This window comes from Malaclemys terrapin, chromosome 23 (assembly GCF_027887155.1).
Source record: "Malaclemys terrapin pileata isolate rMalTer1 chromosome 23, rMalTer1.hap1, whole genome shotgun sequence".
Taxonomy (NCBI): domain Eukaryota; kingdom Metazoa; phylum Chordata; order Testudines; family Emydidae; genus Malaclemys; species Malaclemys terrapin.
In genome coordinates, this window is record NC_071527.1 from 19,542,494 (window position 1) to 19,555,507 (window position 13,014).

Genomic DNA, 13,014 nt, shown 5'->3' on the forward strand with positions numbered 1-13,014 from the left:
CACCACTACCCTTGGTACGCTGCGCCCATGGGTAGTGACCCTCCTGTAACAAAACTGCCCCTTATTTACCGTCTAGATTCAGCTTCTAACCATTCAATCTTGTTCTGCCTTTGTCTTCTAGAGCAGTGCTTCCCACGGGGGTGCTGTATGCACCGCTGGAGCGCCTCCTTGGGGCCACCCTGGGGATTAGTTCTGCCAATCTGATGCCCCTTCCTGCGGGTACTTACTCCATCCCTCTCTTGGGACTCAACGGCTCCCTCTTCGTGGCTTGGCCCTCCGGCCAGGTCACTGTAGTTTTCCCCTTCTGGGACGGGAGTGAGGGGCTGTGTACCAAAGTCTCACTGCACCAACCGTACCAGGCAGTCTTCCAATTCAGTGCCCCTCAATGGTGCCACTTCCCCAGTGGCTGGTAGGGGAACCCAGACCCACCCCCTTCTCCAGGTTCCAGTCCAGGGACCCTACAACTAGCAGCTAAGATCTGCACAGTCCTACGCCTTGCTGCTGGTTTCCCTGGTCTGCTTCCTACCTTGCCTCTGTCAGGCTCCTTCTTCACCCTCCTCCGGGTACACCCTGCCCTGCCCTCCGGGCCAAGCTGCCTTCTCTCTCTAGCCTCAGGGAAAGTGACTGCAGCCTCCTCCCTGCAGCTCCTTTCTGCCCTCAGCCACCTGGCTCTGTACAAGCCCCACCTGTCCTGTCCAGGTGAGGTTCATCTTTTAATTAGTCCTCCTCCAGGTGCAGCCTCAGGGGCTAATTGGCCCATCTGGCCACCTTTACCCCTTCGGGGCCGGTGTGGGGTGAACGCCCAACACAGGGGTTGCAAGGTGTTGACCATGTATTACACTCTAAAGCAAAGATCCCTTCCCTCTGCACACCTTCCCCTTCAAGTACCCTCTGTCAGCCACTCACAACACACACACAAATAAATTATATTGGCTGATCGTTACTATCATCACCACATTTCTTACTCTGACTTTTAGAGCCAATCTAAGGGGGTCCTGATCCGAAAACGCGGAGCTGGAGCATCTCTTTTAGAAAGAGACAGGATGGGATTTGGAATCCACCTAATCCCTTGGTAAATTGTTCCAGTGATTAACAGCCTCACTGGGTACAAAACCTGCCTCTTATTTCCTGTTTGTCTCGCTTCTGTCTCCAGCCATTGGCTCCCGTTACGCCTGTGCCAGATTCAAAGATCTCATACGAGAATGACCACGCATGGAGTTTATACACAACTGCCAGAACAGACCCGTTTCTAAAATCCCGTGTTTCCCTTTACATTCATTACCCAGCATAGCTCTTCATTAGCTACAAGGCAGGCAAGGCCTCTCATACCAGCCCAGCGTGCTTCTCCCCTTCCTGAATTCTGCAAGGTCTCCAAGAGGATGCAGCGGTACAGAGCACAGATTCACCGCGTCTCTGACAGGCAAGCAAAGCTGCAATCCACTCCGAAGGGAAGGACCCTTCCCAGTACGTTTTCATCGCCACAGACTTTGAATTATTTGTTTGAAGGCAGCAGGTTTAATGGGCCAATTGAAAACCATAAAAACAGGCACTAATTGGCTGAGTGAAAGGTAAAACAGCCAGAGTTCTGACAACGGAGGTTCCACATCACCCATCACTCTTATCAATTTACAGGAGCTGACAGGCAGGTATAATATGCAGAGTGAGCGGTGATTAATCACTACAGTCAGTACTTTGGAAATGATAAATAAATAAAAAACAGCTCGCCAGGCAAATCTGCTGGAAGCTGGAAAACTTTATGACTTATTTATCTGTAATGAACCAGGCACGTCTCGTTCTCTGCCTCCTGGCATGTGGGAAGGAAGGGAACTCATACAGTGCTCTGCCTCGCTGCCATTATGAATCGGCTGCTGCTGGGTAACCTGCATAGATCAAAGCTTGGGAGTCCCAGGCATTACACCACAGGGTCTGAGCCAGTCAGCAGCAGAGCCAGGAAGAGAGCCCAACAAGACAACCCTCCTTGCAAGGAGCATGTCGTGTCTTAACGGCAAGGCGATGGTTTCTAATCCAGTGCCTCGTTCTGTCACGAAAAGAACGTTGCACCTGGAGCCTGGCCTGAATCTCAGCCACTTACGGCACTGGCGCGGCAGCCAAGCAGCACTAATCTAAAGTAACTTTTCTATAATTAGCCAACACAAGCTGCATTCCAGACCTCAGCCCTTCTCAGCGCCTGCCCTGCTCCATGCTGCTGCGCTTGGGAACGTTTTGCTACAGAGAGCCTGGAGAAATCCTTCTCGGCGGAATGCAGTTTGGATGCGGGGCTGCATTTGTGAACATGCTTTGGACAATGTCATGGCAAGAGTATCTACATCTGCCCAGGCACTGGTGGGGATCACAGCTCCAGCTTCAGGGGCAGGAGGGAATTACCCAACTGGCCAGGTGCATTATGGGGTTTTTTGGCTTTCCTCTGCAACATCAGGTGGGATACTGGGCTGGACTAATGCATCCTGCCAGCTCCCTTCTTTCTAACCCACATGGGGCAAAGCTCCAGCCCCTAAAATCTCCTCCTCTATAAGTTACACGGAGGGCTCTGTAACAAACCTGGATTCCACTGAGCACTTTTTGGCTATCTCTTTGCTGCATACCAGGGCTATTCAGACCTTCACAGCAACAGAAGGGCCAGAGCTCAGACACTTCTGCTCCATTAGCCCTATCTCTACCACATGCACTAAAGCAGAATCTCCACTGGCTAGCAGCACTACAGAGCCTAGGTCACACAGCAGAGGGCAGTGGTGACACACATAAATCAGCGAGCTCTTTACTGTAGTAAGGAAATTCAATGGAACAGAACTGCAGTTAAATGCCAACTCTGTCACCTTCCACCCTCTCACTTTTCCTGTGGCCTGGAGACACCTGCTCAGTGGGCCAGGCACCGGAGACAGCAAGCACATGGACGATGTGAGTATCCGGCTGGTCTGTTTCCTTGCCTGCATCCCCGGGGCATGGACGGGGAAGCGGCCACGAGACAAATCCTCGTGCCTGGAAGCAGAAATACACGAGGGGCAAGTGGCTGAGACCCAAACCCCTGTGTCAGGGAGCGAAAAGCCGCTGCTCAAAATCCATCTAAAAGCTAAATTGGCAGGTCCAATAGCCTCGTCTACCTAGAGCAACAGTCCCCAGCCCCAGGGGCTGCATTCAGAGCTCTTTATTAGGCCTGACAACCTGCTCTGCCTGCCCCCCCATCTCTGGATGACAACAAGGGGAGAGAGACCCCGGTGGAGAGGAGAGGGCCCTTACTCGGGTGGAGAGAAACCCAGCAGAATCCCTGGCACCGCATCTCGTTTAAACAGTCTCCAAGCCCGAGACCTTTTACAGCAATGATGACCTAAATACCAGCCTGCCCCAGCAACATGAATAAAGCATGTTCACCCATCTATTATAGAGGAACCGACAGGCACGGATGGCTGAGCCTCCCCTGCTCAGGTGGTCTCCCTTAGCGCTGACACACAGCCCGTTCCGGACCACTGGCTGGGTTCGGAGCCAGGGGACGTCCCTGGGAATGATCCTTTAGCAGCGTTTTTAAGACTAAGTTTATTTCCCTGCTCAGGCATCCTGACACGTGAGAGCCCGCTCTGCAGTTCCTTCCAACTTACCTGTGCGCTAATACTTTGCTACTGCGGCCATGTGGCTAGAGACTGCAGAAGGAGGGCAGCCCATGCGGGGGCCTGGGGAAGTCACAATCACTTAGAATTTACTGTGACACTGAAACCTGCCTCTCCACCTTTATATCAAGCGGAGGAAAAGCTTAACTCCCTTGGTACCGGGCTTCCAACTCACTTGCTGCACTGCCAGGGCCCCAGCAATGTCTCAGGGAAAGACAACGGGACACTGGGCACCAGCACCGCAGGTGCCACCTATCTGGGCATCCCTGGGACATGGGGCAGCACAATGGGCACGTTTTACACAGAGGCAGCAGGGAACCTCAGGCTGCTGTTTGTATACATGGGGGAGACTGTCAGGATGAGAACAAGAGGGGGTGTCACTTACGGGTGGGGCAGGCTCGAGGGGCAAGGACTCCTGAGCCCTACTCCTGGCTCTGACACTGCTTTGCAGCATGCGACCTTGGGTGAGTCACTTCAACACTCCATATCTTTGCTTCTCCATCTGTAAAACGAGAATAAATGTTGCCTGTTTCCTGGGGGGGGAAGGGGTGGGGGAAGGGAGAGGGGTGGAAGGCTCGGTGAAATCTGAGACACTCAGATATAAGGTTTCAGGGTAGCAGCCGTGTTAGTCTGTAATAAATTCGTTAGTCTCTAAGGTGCCACAAGTACTCCTGTTCAGATATAAGGGTCTCCAAAAGGACAATGATAATGATTACAGGTGCCTCTGTAACTGAGCAGATCAAATCATCTCCCACTGGACGTTACCTGCTCTGGATCAGCCAATGAACATTGCTGGTTAGGAGCTTCCTCTGAGGTTTAGTCCTTTTAAAATAATGGACGTTTGCATTTACCCAGGTAATTCTGTGGCCACGACCATTGCAACATCCAAACAGAGAGCACAGTGCTGTGGTATTTTGTGTTCCTGGTTCTTGTTCCAAACCTGGCCATCTCCAGACGTTGTCTTAATTATTATGATGAATGTCACAGTCAAGATCAGGGCCCCATTGTGATGGTGCTGCACAGACACATGGTGAGAGACTCTCCCTGCCCCAAATTAGACAGGACAGACAAAAAGTGGGAGGGGAAACAGAGGCACAGAGAGAGGAAGTTGTGGTGTGTTAAAACGATGTTAAAATTGTAAGTTGTCACTTTAAATGTCAGGGGGTTTCCTGCTTGCAGGCTAGTGGGCGCTGCAGAGAAGCATGCGAGCTGGGCTGAACAGCAGCGAGTTTGCAGGCAGCCCACCTAAAGTGAGGCAGGTGAATTATGCCTCTCTGTTGTGGGGAGCAGCCTGCTTTGTCTCTCTCTGTTTTTTTTTTTTTAATTTTGTGTCATTGTTCTGCATTCTAAGCTATAGTGTTAGGTTGCAACCTTCCAGCAAGAGTATTTATGTTTTTACCCAACTTTTCTGTGTGTACACCATGACCATAAGGGTGATGACTTTACAGCGGGACACAGGCAGAGCTGGGAATAGCACCGCAATCTCCTGAGTCCCAGCCCACTGCCCTACCCACTGGACCATGCTGTCTTGAAGAGCGATCAGAGCGAAGTGCATGGGGACAGTAACTGATGGAGCTGATTCCTCCCAGACTCAGCCCTGTAGAGGGGAAATGGTGCCAGAGATGACGCACTGCCTTGTACAAAAAATAAACTCTATGTCTAGAGTAGCCTGAAAGCAAACACCTCTCAGACACAGCACATTAGCAGCTCATTTATCCCCATTACTGGTTGCCGGACAGGGCCTCTGCCAGGATCGATAGGATAGACACTGGGAGCTGCCACTCTCCTTCATTCTTCATACTGAGTGAAAAGGAGCCCAGATCGGAGCGGCATGCTGGGAGTTAGTTTTCCACAGGAATCGAGGCTGAAAAGGAGACGGTGACCTTGACTTAGGGTTTGTCTATGCTGAAGGCCTGATTCTCCATCCCCGGGCACCACGCATGGTTGTTTATATCAGTGCTGAGTGGTTGTAAATGCTGCTGTTCTGACTTTCACCCTCTTTGCTTTGGTGCAACAACTGCACGAGGACTACAAGGCTACATCTTGGGGTGTTCAAGGAGAATCAAGCCACTCGTCTAGACGTGCTGCATTGGGGTAAAACGTGAATTGTACCAGTGCAGTTTACCCCAGTTCCTAACGGTGTCGACGCAAGAAGTTTGCGCTGATGCAGTTATACCTCTGCAGCAGGCAGAGCTGTCGATTCCCCAGCTGAGGCCTGCAAAGGGATTTGATCCCGTTCCCATGAGTTTTATCCCCCCTTCCCTATGAAAACCTCAGCCTCCTGCCTTTCCATACTCCGGTGACTGGGTGCTACAGAAACCCCAGCCTAAGGCAAAGAGAGCACGAGGCAGCCCGGGAATAATTCTGGGATTTTCTTGCATTTCTGTCCCTGCAGAGCAAGGCTGAGTTCCCCATTTCCTACCACCACCACCACAGGCGGCAGAAATACCCGTGCTGCTCCGCCTGCCTGGATGTGGGGGGGGGGCCTCTATATGGCAGAGAAACCAGGCTCAGAGGAATGAGGCATAAACCTTCTCAATGGGTCCTTTGTTCCACCATCTTCCTGCCCCCCCCAACCCTCTTTCTGATCCAAAGGGGCCAGGACTGGGCACTAAGGGGCAATTTCATCCAGGGCCCAGCACCAGTCCTAGGCCTCATCCAACCTCGTACCCCTGGGCAGTGCCCAGCAGGAGGCCTAGCCCCCACCCAACCCCTCACCAAGGACCCCAGCACAGAACGCAGCTCCCTGACACTTCCCAGCCAGACTGATTGACAGTGCGAGATGGCTCTGATTAAACCCGTCCGTGCACACAAACCGTTAGCGGCAAAGTTCATTATGCCAGAGCTAAATGCTCTACAGTCCGTCCTCCCAAGCAGCCAGTCGCTCCGTCACAGCTGGCAGTGCCATGCCTGGTGCACAGCTGCCCAAACCATAATGAGGCATGGAGGGAGACGCACGCTCTGTAAAGTAGATCCAGTTATGATCCAATTAAGGCTATGTTTGCAGAACCACGGGAAGCAATAGGTAGTCCCTGGGCAGGGGCAGCTATCCACAAAATGGTCCTGCAGTGAACAAGTGGTAAGATACTTATTATTATTGATTATTTGCATGGCAGTGGTGCCTAGAGGCCAGGGCCCCACTGAGCTAAGCGCTGTACAAACATGTGTGACAGAAACCGTCCCTTTCCCAGAGGTTTTACAAACTAAGAGCCGTGCTCAGCCAAACCACACAGCTCTGCCTCCCACGCCCCCCAGCACTACGGGGCTCCAATCCTGCCCACTGTGTGTCTGGGCAGCACCTACCATAGTGGGGCTCCCATCTCATGGGAACCCCTGAGGTGCTGCCGTAACACAAATAAGAATAACTGACTCTGGGAGCGGATGGGAAGGGGTTTGCTGGGTGCATGGGTGGGCATGTGAGACCCCCAATGAAAGGGCTTTTTGTACCAAGTCTTCCTCCAGTATAAATCTCCCAGGTAGTGACAGAGCATGAGAGACAGCTATTTGGTGCAAGGAGAGAACAAGCATCAACTATTACATACAAGAGACTAGTCCGGCCAAGTCAACTTAGCGTAAGTGCTGTTTGAATTCCAATAGCTATTAGGCAGTGAGATCAAGTGACGGGAGCAGGGGCTTCTGCAGGTGTGGAGTGAGTGCCCTTGTGAATCGACTTGCTGCGACCATGTTATTTTATGACACAGCCTGAGTTTAAACGTGATCTAAATGTACAAGAGGTTATAGAGGCCACATGCTCTGAAACACGAGTGCAACAAGAATGAGAGAAAACCATATTCCCCCTCCCCCTCCCATAATACAATGACAGTTTCTGGTAAGGACAGCAGCATTCATCCCCCCAAATTCCAATTCCAGTCATTCCAGTTGCCCTCCCTAGACTCCCCCACGTTATCAATAGGCTGAAGCTCTTTCCTTCACTTCCTGCCTTGGACTGTTTGATAGCTGTGCTGCACCCTGTTAAACACCCACCACCTTCACCTCAGACACAGATGCATTGCTGGGTGAAGTATTAGTTGTTATAATTATTGCAATGCAGGACCAGGGCTGGGCTGAGACATGGACCCTGGCCCGGAGAGAGATTAAATTGATATCGTCCTTCATGGCTTCGAAGCCAAAACCACCTTGCTTTGCCAGCGGGGCGGCTCAGCTCTGCCCAGCATCTTGACTGAAGGACAAGTCAATGTTTGCACATGCAGGGGCTGGCTTGTCCCTCACAAATAGGACTCAGAAGCCCCTGCGCCCATCATCAAATGTCTCTGCAAATAGCAGCGCGTTGCTTGAGAACACCTCACTGGATACTCCACCCCCTCCCCGCAAACAGCTCTGAACCCCAACAATGCTTTCTTGGGTGGAGAAGACGTAGGGCAAGAGCGTCCCCAGCCTGGCAACTGAGGCAGAAGCCAGAAGCTCGGGCTGGCAGGGCCATAAAAGACACTTGCTGCATTGCTGGGTGCAGCCTGGTAGCAGGGCTGCATTTACCACCTAATGGCTTATTTGTGTTTACCACACAGCTTATCCCAGAGAAAGGAAACCACCAGCTCTCTGGGGTTATAGGTGTCTATGGGGTCCTCACTACAGCAGTGGTTCTCAAACTTTTGTCCTGGTGACCCCTTTCACATAGCAAGCCTCTGAGTGCGACCCTCCCCTTATAAATTAACAACACTTTTTTATATATTTAATATCATTATAAATGCTGGAGGCAAAGCGGGTTTAGGGTGGAGGCTGACAGCTCGCAACCCCCCATGTAATAACCACACAACCCCCTGAAGGGTCCCGACCCCCAGTTTGAGAACCCTGCACTACAGGATCTAGAACACATCAGCACTAGTGAATTTACAACACCCCCTGGGGGAGGGAAGTATCAATATTCCCATTTGTACTGAGAAGGGAGAGGAAGGGATGTTTCACAAGGCCATGGCAGAGAGGGAATAAAACCCAGGAGTCCTGACTTCCCACCCCTATTCTAATGCACTAGGCCCCACTTCCCTCCCAGAGCTGGCTCTATCTCCCTGTTTGAACGTGACAGAACTGGATTTTAATGGGACTCTGACAAGAATTTATTTCCCCACCTCCCCCCGCGGGCTGTGGGCTGGGCAGCTGCAGTGTTGCAGACCTGAGCGCAGGAGTCCTGAGGCTCACAGCCCCAGCTTAATAACGGCGCTGACAGAGATGGATGTGATCTCACGTAGCACAGCAGCATCCAGTCAGAGCGTGCTGCACCCTCGGTGGGTTTGCATAATGCAGAGCGGATTCACTAGGCATATAAAATGGAAAGGGCTAAAGCCAGCCCGGGGGTAGCGCCACATCCTGGGAAGAGCTTGGCCCAGCGAGCATGAGCGGTGTATGCCGGGAAATGTGTGTGTACATCTATAATATGTGTGCACATTTGTCTAGAGCTAGCAGGGAGTGCAGCGTGACGCGGGGGATAAGAAACGAGGGTGCTAAGCAGCTTCGTTCCTCCACCTCGTAATTCTTGCTCAGACAACGGGGCTGAGATTTGTCCAGGTGTGGCCATTTAATCAGAAGCACCCATCCCTGGTGACCAGGGCTACTTCATTGCTGCAGGTGATAAAGAAGAGAACAGAATTATTGCCATGAAACCCAAAGGGGAGGAAGCAAAGAGGGATTCATGGGATTAACCCTTCCTGTTCAGAGCCCCTCTTGCACCAGGGACCTCCAGAGCAAAAAAAGCACAAGCAGCTCGAGCTTGAGCTAAAGGACCTGAACTTTGTTGGGGGGGGGGGGGGGGGACGGGACTATAACAACCAATTAGCGCAGAGGGGAACCTGTCATGCACCTTCATCCATGGTTCACATATGCAAAGTGGCCCTCTTTATACAGCTCAGACCTGCCACCCCTAAACAGCTCAGAGGCAGCACCCAGCCAAAGGGAGGATGGTCTTGTGGTTAAGGAACCGGGCTGCAGGAAACACCTAGAGTGTAGTCCTAGCTCCGGGAGAGGAAACAGACCCACAGAGGGTAAAGTCACTGGGACAGCCTAAGAGTGGAGCACAGGTGTCCTCACATGCGGTCCCGTGATCCCTCCACTGGCCTATACTGCCTCAGCTCACTGCTGCTAACACGGAGCTAGTCTGCTTTTGGTGGGCAAGCGGCCACACCCAAGCTTCAGGATTCCAAAGTCTGGGTTATTCATGTGTGTTTCTCCCCCCTAAACAAGGGTCTCCCTTAGAGGCCTATGCGTTCCCTGCCCTGAGCCCTACTTCCCTCTCCCTGGAGAGTGCCCGTTGCATACGTCTATGGCTGGGCATGTGAGCCCAAGCACCCCCTGCAGATGTGAGGGCTGGGCCCATCCTTACTCCCAGGAGGAGGAGGCAGAGTTTGCTTTCCTAATAGCCTGGGATCAGCCTTGACACTGGCCTCTGAGCAGACGCCTGAGCTTTCCTGATGTGACAGCCGCCTCCTCCGGCCTGGAGAGAAACCAGAAGAAATCCCTTAAATGATTGGTCTGGAGAAGTGAAGGCTGCAGACATGATATGGTCAGAAGCAGTTACCGTCCCCGTCATCGCTTCACCTAGTCAGACTCCAGGGACTCATACAGCCCCTGAATAAAAACCCAGGGTCCCCTGCAGGTCCAGCGCTGACCTGGGATCTCCGTGCTACTAACCCACAACTCCCCTAGGGATGGCCCCCGGAAAGGCAAGAGGCCCAGATGTAGGCTAGCAGGACTTACCAAATCACGGTACCATGCCTCAGATGCTCCCTGCTCGGAGGGAGTTTTGCAGCAGTGAGCATGTTTTACCAGGTGCTAGGACAGGATACCGAATCCAGTTCTGAGCAAGGGGGGATTAAAAGAGATGGGGCCTGGGATCCACCCCCATTCAGAAGCACCAAGTGGCACAGGGTGCCAGGTGCATCACAGAAGAGAGATCAACACTAGAGAGGAAGGGTGGTGGCTGGTAGCCTAAGGCCCTAGGCTAGGTCTCAGAAGATCTGGATTCAATGTCAGGCTGTCTGTGTGACACTGGAGAAGTCATTAGTCCTCCCTTCCTTGTACGATATAACCCTTCGGTCAGGCTGGTCCAGGTAGCTCTCAGAGGACTGTCACTCAGTGCAGTGCCCTGAGCTCAGATAGGCGCTATTACCGTAACTCCTGCTCACGTGAGGGGAGAGTCTCTGGCTTCCCTCTTTGTGCTCAGCTCTTTTCACAGGAGAGCTCCCAAGAGCCAACTGCTTTGACTCTAGATTTCACCCTCAGGGGCCCAATGCTCCACCTGGAACAGGAGTGTGGAGGTGTGGCTGAGACGGGCAGCCGAGCCATGCTGCGGGCATACCCACTGTTTTCAGGCAGGTTTGTACTCTTGCCTATTGAGCTACCATGAGTGTATACAAATAGGTGAATCACCCCTAGTTCGTAGTGTAAATATAGCCTAAGTGAGCCCCTGGCACAGCTCGACATGGGCTCACGCGACAGGTGCGCCACCATGCGAGGGCAGGGGTATGGGGAGGGACTCTGGCTGTAGTAGACAATTGCTCTGCACTGGAGAGGGAGGGAAGGGAACGCTGATCAAACCCCTGCATCCTGCTCGAATAACACTAGCTGCAGATCACTCATCGTGCACGGGAGCTGCTGTGGTGTGTGGGCCTTGCCCCATTAGGTGCTTTTCCCCTCTCAGCTGGGCCAGGACAACTGTTCCCCTCTGTAAAATCCTTACGAAAATGGAGCTGTTTGGATTCGGTGCAGCAGCTCCACTGCTGTAGATACCAGACTCCTAAAGGACATGGGTCAAAGCTTTGCAGAAAGGAACAGTGATTCTGGATGGACACCTGAGTGGGGCCTAGTTTTAAGAGAACTGAGAGAACCGGCGAGCTGAAATGATGTGCCTGCGAGCTGAAGGACCGGCGAGCTGAAATGATGTGCCTGCATGCAAAGGACTCTGGATTGCAGTGCCAAGATCCTGAGAGCACACTGCCATGAGAGTGAGCAGGGAAGGGATGTTAGCAATGGCTTACCTACCTCACCTGCACTGAAAACAGCTTCAGGCTGTAACTGCAAAGCAGGGCATATTTACCCCACAATAAAATCCTTTCAGCAGAGCCCCACTGCATGTTAATGGAGGAGTCCCGCATGCAGAGCCAGCAGGAGTCCCAGGGCTTGAGTCATTGCTGCAGGCAGGGTAATGTCAGTGTGAAAGCTAATAGGGCTCCCTGCGGTTCAACACACCTCAGCTCTGTCCACAAAAACAAACTGGCCAAGGAGACTTTCACATTCACTCCGGCCACCACCACATGCTACAGCAAGGTTTCTAAGGACAGACAGACTCAAACGCCAAGATACCAGACAGAACAGGCCCCCAGGCAGAACCCCACCACCACTGCCAGGGAAGAAATTTCTGTTCTCAGACACTTCAGAGCATTTGTTTTTGCTGCTAATGCCACAGCAGGGTCTCAGTGGCAGGAAAGGGGAAGGGCTGGGTCAGATGGTATTTCTGGCTATAGCACCAGGCAATTCAATGCTTCTGCTTTGGAGGCCATGTCTCAGAATGCCCCTCTCCACATACAGCTGAGATCCAGATCAGCAAGACATGAGGGCCCAGCTGGATGAACTCAAAGGAACAGCCAGAGCAGTTCAGACCAGCTGATCATTTAGCCCAATCTCCAACATGGCCATTACCAACTGCAAGAAACTCTGTAATGGACAAGTAGGGAATAATGTGCCCAGGGGGAGACTTCCCCCCGCCCCAAACACCCACTCAGTTAGTAGTTGGTTTGGATAGCTGCCCTGAAGCACCCAGGTTCCTTAACCCTTCCCTGTATGGCCGGGAAGCTCTTTGTGGGAGGCCCTATGCATGCAGTATTCCTAGCACTAGGGGGGCAGTCCAGCTTCCGAAAGCATTCAGCTACCAATACCTCAGCTAGTTCACCACCTTTTAACAGAGGTATCTCCACTTCCCATTTACGTTTGATCCTGTTTTCATGATATTGCAGTGATTTGGGGTAATTTTCCTTTTCTAAGTTCTCACCTGATTGTCACCCCACAACAGGGAGAGTATTTTTTTAAATATGTTGCTATGGAGACTAACTGTCATCTGATATGCAAGAGCCTTCCATTTCCCCAGAATGACTAGCAAGGGAAAGAACAGAGGCAGAAATGCAAGAAATATTCATTTTCAGATGCCTCTTGGTTTAGGTGATCATCTTAATTGGCTGGAGCTTTTGGGAGATGTTGCCTTTCGTCATTTTAAAACAAGATAGGAATCTTTAAATCACACCAAGGAGTCACCACTGTCTGTAATGGCTGGTTTGATATAAAGAAAACCTCTGTAGATTTGCAGAACTGAGAGAATTTGGGAAACAGTTACTGAATTAGACACTACAGAGCCTGATGTAGCACTCTTACGCACATGGAGTTGCACCTAACT